The following is a 7,931-nucleotide window of genomic DNA, read 5'->3' on the forward strand; positions in this document are numbered from 1 at the left end:
TGGGAGGCGGGGAAGCGGACCCGGAGCGCGGCGACTCCGCCCCGCGGCCGGGAGAGGGCGGGCGCCCGGCTCCCGACTGCCGCGCGCCCCGGGCCCGCCAGGGGGCGGCCTGGTCTCGGGAGGCGCTGCCCGGCCTGTCTGGCGCCCGCGCCTGAGTCGGCTGGGCGGACCCGGGAACTTCCGGCCGCCGGGAGTCCACGGGGCGCGGGGCTGAGGGTGCCGGGCCCGGACCGATCCATCTGAGGGGTGCAGTGGGGGCAAGTAGGTGATCTTGGCGCCCCTGCAGCTGGGGCGCAGGGCGTCAGCGCGGAGCAGGGGGAGAGCCGAGGACTGTGAGTGCGTGGATGTAGCCAGGGCCCGGTTCTGCCAGCATCTCACAGCCTGACCTTGGGCCCAGCCTCTCCGCGGAAAAGGAGGGAGTCTCTCGAGATGACCTTTAAGGTCTCTCCTGGCCTGATCTGGCCTTTGACCACGGCCTGGACAGAGTATCTCAGGCCTTCTGGGTCCCTTAGGGAGGAGGACGGGATTTGCTTGTCTTTCTTTGAGCGTTTGGATCCAAACGGGGGACTTGAGGGGGGTTAAAAGACTGTGTGCAGAGGCTTATTGTGACAAAGGCCAGGGCGTCTCCTGGGGCTTCTAAAGAAATGCCATCCACTGCAGCAAATGGAGCCACCGCTGACTAGTTACCTTTTATGGGTCCAGCTCACACACTGGTTATTTCTAATCCCAGGACAGCTGATTCTGCAGGTTTTATCTCCATTTTACAGGTGAGAAAACTGAGGCTGAGAATCGTTCAGTAACTTGCCCAGGGTTCCACGGCTGGGAGGTAGCAGAACCTGAGCTGGACTCCAGCACTGGCTCAGCCCACACCTGGACTTTGATGAGAAGGCCGGGACTTCATGCTTTAAAATCGGTGGTTTGTTTCTTTAACCACCGAGAGCAGTGCATCAGAACCACTTGGGAGGCTCCACCCCCAGAGTGTCTTGATTTAGTTCTCTAGGGGTGAAGAAGGTGGGCGGGCAACCAGTTCCCAGGTGATGCTGCTGCTCCTGGCCCTGGCTTTGAGTTGCTAAGGCTGAAGGTCCGGGTTCCAATAGGAGCAAGGATCTAAGTTTGGCAGACGACCCCTGGTATTTCTACATTTTCCGTTTGTATCTGAGGTTCCTGGTTGGAGTTTTCTGACACGATTTTGCCACCCTCTGGTGAAAGTAGCAGCCATCAGCTTAACAGACAAGCCTCCCTGTTGATAGGGTAAGAGTCATCAGAGGCATAATCAATTGCTATCAGATGGGCAGGAAACAATTCAGAAGCCCAGGGGATGGCTGACCAGCCTTCAGAGACCACCTCACCATCCTTCATTTATATTGGACATTTATAGTGGACAGCTGTGGGAAAGAAGGCCATATCTATGACCAGAGATTCAGAGAATGTGGAACTTTAGAGCAGAGACAGGCCTTTATAAGATTCTTTCCATCTGTAATTCCTCTTTCTCCCACATTAGCGTTGAGGAAACGGAAACCTTTTCTGAACCACACAATCACTATTAACAAGCATCTTAGGTTCTCCCTTGCCCACCAAGAGGCCGGAATTCTGGGTGCTCACATCCTGCTCTGATACATTCTTTTACAGTTGTGAACATGATACTCATTTGCATGCCAAGTATTCCTGGCAGTAAAGCCAGACCTTCTACAAAGAGGACTGTGTTTTCAGTTCTGGGAGTCCCTCCTCTCACAGGTGATAAATAGAAGCAAGCAACCTGAGGAGAATACTCCGTTAAATCCTTTGTGATCACTATTGCCATTGCCCTAAAAGAGGCCCTCTCTTTTGAACTATTACAGCAATGCTGTGAGGAGGGGCATGGCATATAATTCCCTAGTTACAGATGGGAAACCCAAGGCTCAGTGACGCTCAGCTGGGAAGGGGCAAAGCAGGACTCTCACCTCTTTCTCTGATTCCATATGGTGCTTCTGCTGCTTCCAGCTGTTGGGTGTGGTCCCTGAAAAAAACTCTGTTTGAGGGAAGGGTGGAGGGAGGGAGAAAAACTGATTACCTACTCTGCATCTAGGATTGTGTTGGATGCTTCACTGAATAGGATTATTCCATGTACACCTCTTAAGTCTACAGAGTTTGGTGTTGTTATCCCATTTCACAGAAGAAGAAATAACCTCAGAAAAGGTGACTTGCCCAAGGTCATGCAGCTGGTGATGGGTGGATTTAAATCTGGGTCCTGGCTGTCGTGATCACACTGTCTAGGGGCAGGGGAACATGTGCTTACTGAAGTTTAAAGGTGGCCAAGTCCTAGGCAATTGCAGTCTTTGTAAAAGATGTAACATCAGAAGGTAGCAACAAGGAGTAGTTTAGGGGTTCTTGGCACTTTGTAGAATTTAGAAGGAAAACAGGAGGGATAAATGCTACAAAATGCCCAAGGAGTAACTAGACAGGAGTTAAAGGTCTGAGTAAATACAAGAAAACATGGATGTCTTTCCTTCTTTGCAAGGTCCTTCCTCATTGACTACCTATTCTTTGTGCTGAAATGTCCTTGATCTGCAGGTTGTTAATCTATTAATAGGACTTAGAATCTAAGTGTATCTTTATGGCAGAGATGAGGTGCTCTGGGCCCAGGGCCCGGGCAAGAATATCTCCTACAGTAAATCATCCCTCTACAGTAAATCTTCCCATGAGCCCAGTGAGTCACTCTCTTCTACACTCAAGTCTTTTGCTGCTGCTGCTGCTCCTGCTAAGTCGCTTCAGTCGTGTCTGACTCTGTGTGACCCCGTACACGGCAGCCCACCAGGCTTCCCCGTCCCTGGGATTCTCCAGGCAAGAACACTGGAGTGGGTTGCCATTTCCTTCTCCAATGCATGACAGTGAAAAGTGAAAGTGAGGTCACTCAGTCGTGTCCAACTCTATGCGACCCCATGGACTGCAGCCCACCAGGCTCCTCCGTCCGTGGGATTTTCCAGGCAGGAGTACTGGAGTGGGGTGCCATTGCCTTCTCCGAAATCTTTTGCTAACCTACCTCTAAAATTTTTATCAGCTTCAGGCCACCTACTAGTAACCTCTAACTATCTTGGCTCATCTGAGTCCTTTCTATCTTAGGGATAATTTAAACCTCATTCCTCCTGGAATCTTATCTTTGTTTAGAAAGCACTTACCTTGGCCTCTCCCCTGACATCGCTGCTGTTTCTATTCCATGAGCTGTTACTTGGTCGATCTCATCTCATACGCACACAGATGCCTTGCCTGGAAAATCCCATGGACGGAGAAGCCCGGTAGGCTACAGTCCATGGGGTCGCAAAGAGTTGGACACGACTGAGCGACTTCACTTCACATATTCTAGCAGTGAACAGTGTGTCTCGTAACTTCCTGTATCTCCCTCATTTTACGTATAGTAGATTCTTCATGAATATTTGGTGGATGAAGGCACACATAGCTTGGGGCCATCTTTTTTGAAGGAGGGATATGTGCTTGAGAGAAGAGTGAGGAGAGGGAGAAGAAGCGTTGATTCCTTACTCTGTGCCCAGGACTGTGTTGGATCCTTTATGTTTACTGAATAGGATTATTCCATGAGCACTTCACAAGTCTGTAGAGTTTGGTATTATTATCCCATTTCACAGATGAAAAAAATAATCTCAGAAAAGGTGACGTGTCCTCTCAAATACTAAGATTCAGGAGGACTGGCACCACATTTTTCTTTTCTTTTCTTCTCTTTTTGTTCTATCTCCAGGCTCTAGGACAAGGTCCTAGTAAATACTGAATCAACCTTCTTTAAAAGAATACATTTTCTGGACCTGTTTACACATTGAATCAAATAGCTACCCAAATGTACCTGACTTGGAATAGATTTTCCTCCTGGAGGATTAAGTGACCAAGCCCTTTCTTTTTGGGGGTGTAGGGGGCAGGGGGCTGGCTGCACAGCATGTGGGATCTTATTTTCCCAACCAGGGATCGAACCTGTGCCCCCTGCGGTGGAAGCTCAGAGTCCTAACCACTGGGCCTCCAGGGAGTTCCTGCCTAAGCCCTTTCATACAGAGCAAGCTGAGTGAACCCACTTTCTTCCTTCCTGAATCACCTCTTTGGACCTGTTCTAGACCCTTGCCCAGAAGCTACTCTGGATGTTCCTGCATGGCTTAGAATGAGACCCCCAACCTGATGGTGACTGTCTTATTGTTGAGGGAAGAGGGGTCAGTCTCACCAACCAACCTGTTTCTGCCACAGGCTGCCCCACTGATCCCTTTAAGTACCTTTAAAATCCTTGGAGCCATCTTTGATTCCTCTCTTCTCCTCACACCCCACACTTGGTCCATTAGCACAGCCTATTATGTCTAGAAGCCAGTCTGTCTACAGCCAACTCCGTAGCGCTTCGTTACATCATGACATGAGTAAGCCAGTTCATCAAAACCAGGTTCAGTGTTGCAGTGGGTTAATTATTTTTTTAATTACTTGCTACATATTTAAAAACACTTGTAGAAGATCACATGCACATTTTAAAAAACTTTTTATTTTATATTGGAGTATGGCCAATCAATAATGTTGTGACAGTTTCAGATGGACAGAAAAGGGGACTCAGTAGTATACAAATACATGTATCCATTCTCCTCCAAACTTCCCTCCCATCCAGGCTTCCACACAACACTGAGCAGAGTTCCCTGTGCTTAAAAAGAATGAAGAAATGCCATTTGCTTCACTTTTAATTTCTAAATGGTAAATCTTGATAACCTCTATGAACAAAATCTGGGATCCTCAATTTTTAAGATGAAAAATAGTCCTGAGACCAAAATGTTTGGGAATTGTATGGTTCAGCAAATTTTTTCTGTTAAGGACCAGATGGGAAGTGTTTTAGGCTTTGCAGGCCACACAGTCTCTTGTCCCTGTTCCGTCTACTCACCTCTGCTGTGAAAGTAGCGATATACACAAATGGGCCTGAAAGTGTTCTAGTAACACTTTACTTATGGACACTGAGATTTGAAATGTCATATGATTTTCATGTCTCATGAGGTATTATTCTTTTGATTTTTGTCAACCATTTAGAAAAATGTAAAAGTAATTAGTTCACAGGCTGGCCAAAAATAGGTGGTAGGCTGAATTTTACCCCTGCCCCCCAGGTTACAATTTGCCAACCCCTCCCCATTCTGCTTCCTGGGTGGCCCAGTGGTAAAGAATCCACCTGCTGAGGAAGTCCCCACAATAGCGCCTTTGCATTCCCATGCAAAATTTAGAATCATCTCGTCAGGGGGCTTCCCTGGTGGCTCAGCGGTAATGAATCCACTTGCCAATTCAGGAGATTCGGATTCAATCCTTGTGTGGGGAAGATCCCCTGGAGAAGGAAATGGCAACCCACTCCAGTATTCTTGTCTGGGAAATCCCATTGACAGAGGAACCTGGTGGCCTACAGTCCATGGGGTAGCCAAGAGTCAGATACATCTGAGCGACCGTGTATGCACACACTCCCTATTCTAGTGGGTTCAAACCTATAACAGACATATATCAAGTTAGTTCAACTGGAATGTTCAGACAATATAACAACTTTCTCATGGCTTCTGTACATGACCCCTGAAGGCTATGCTCAACACAGCAGCCAGACTGGTCATCACGTCTTGGCCCTTCTCTGCTCTAAAGCCTCGAGTGACTTATCTCATTCAGTAGAGAAGCCAATGGCACCCATTCCGGTGTTCTTGCCTGGAGAATCCCAGGGATGGCAGAGCCTGGTGGGCTGCCATCTATGGGGCTGCACAGAGTCGACCACGACTGAAGAGACTTAGCAGCAGCAGCAGCAGAGGAACCAAAGTCCTTCTCATGGCCTGGAGCACCCTACGTGACCTTCTGCCCCATCCCTCTGACTCAACTCCTGCTGTCCCCCTCATCCTGCTCTAGCCTGTCCCTTAAAAGCTAAGCCTGCTCTTTCCTCAGGGCCTTTGTCCTTTCTGTTTTCTCTGCCTGGAAGGTGCCACACACACACCCCACTCCCCCCTCCCCGCCGCCACCAGCCACTTAGCTCACTCAAATGTCTGCTCAAATATTGCTTCTCAGTGAAGTCTTTATTTTCTTTTTTCATAACAGTTTTATTACTATAATTAATATACCATGCAATTCACCCATTTAAAGTATATAGGTCAGTGGGCTTTAGTATATTTACAGAACTGTGCGACCCTCACGATGGTCAGTTAGAACATTTTTCATCACCCCAAGAAGAAACCTCAGACCCGTTAGCAGTCACTCCTCATTTCTCCCTGGTTTCCTCAACCCTCCCCACCTATCTATTTTCTGTCTCAATGAATTTGCTTATCCTGAACATTTCATGGAATTAGATGGAATGGTTAAATGGAATCAGATACTATATGCTCTTTTGTGACTGACTTCTTTCACTGAGTATAATGTTTTCAAGATTCATGTTTTGGAACTGCGTTCTTTTTTAGGGTGGAATGATATTCTCGTGAATGGACATACCACATCAATTAAAGGACATTTGGGTGTTTCACTTCTTAGCTAATAGGAATAATGTTGCAATGAACATTCATGTACAAGTTTTTGATGGACATGTTTCCATTTCTTTTGGGTAAATACCCAAGAGGGAATTGCCGGGTCATATGGTAACTCTTTAACTTTTTAAGAAAGTGCTGGACTGTTTTCCAAAGTGGCTGCACCATTTTACATTCCCACAAGCAGTGTTATCAGGGTTCCAGTTTCCCACATCTTCTCCAACACTTGTTATTACCTGTCTTTGTGATTGCAACCCTCCTAGAGGGGGATGAAGTTGTCTCTCCTTCCGTTTTCTTGAAGGCTAATATAAATAAAGCCATTCTTGATCATTCTGTTTTTTTTTAAATATTATTATCATTTTTATTATTTTTTTATTTTTGACTACACGGGTCCTTGATTGCTGTGTGTGGGCTTTTCCTTAGTTGTGGTGAGTAGGGCTGCTCTCTAACTGTGATACATGGGCTTCCAACTGCAGCGGCTTTTCTTGTTTGTGGAGTACACACTCTAGGGCCCACAGACTTCCAGCAGTTGCGGTACATGGGCTCAGTAGTTGTGGCCTATGGGCTTAGGAGCCCCATGGCATGTGGAATCTTCACAGAGCAGGGACTGAACCCATGTCCCCTGCATTAGCAGGTGGATTCTTAACCACTGGACCGCAAGGGAAGTCCTGATAAACCTATTTTAAATGTCAACCTCTCCTTCCGCCTCTAACCTGCTTCCTTGCTTTGTTTTTCTAGAGCACTTATTTCACTTGTTTATCTGTTGTCTCTCTCCTCCCCAGGGGTAAACTCCAGGAGGGCATGACTTTTGTCTGTTTTGTGCTCCGCTGTATCCTCAATGCCTGTAGAAGCTCTGTCCGATGGATACAGAGTGCAAGCCACGTATGTAATGTTAAACTTTCTATTAGCCACATTTTATTTATATATTTTTCTTTTTTAATATACATTTATTTAATTGGAAGCTAATAACTTTACAATATTGTAGTGGTTTTGCCATATATTGACATGAATCCACCATGGGTGTACACGTGTTCCCCATCCTGAACCCCCCTCCCACCTCGCTCCCCATCCCATCCCTCTGGGTCATCCCAGTGCACCAGTCCCAAGCATCCTGTATCCTGCATCGAACCTGGACTGGCGATTCGTTTCACATATGATATTATACATGTTTCAATGCCATTCTCCCAAATCATCTCACCCTCGCCCTCTCCCACAGAGTCCAAAGAACTGTTCTATACATCTGGGTCTCTTTTGCTGTCTTGCATACAGAGTTATTGTTACCATCTTTCTAAATTCCATATATATGCATTAGTATACTGTATTAGTGTTTTTCTTTCTGGCTTACTTCACTCTGTATAATAGGCTCCAGTTTCATCCACCTCATTAAAACTGATTCAAATGTATTCTTTTTAATGGCTGAGTAATACTCCATTGTGTATAGGTACCACAGCT

The sequence above is a fragment of the Capra hircus genome, chromosome 21 (assembly GCF_001704415.2).
Source record: "Capra hircus breed San Clemente chromosome 21, ASM170441v1, whole genome shotgun sequence".
Taxonomy (NCBI): domain Eukaryota; kingdom Metazoa; phylum Chordata; class Mammalia; order Artiodactyla; family Bovidae; genus Capra; species Capra hircus.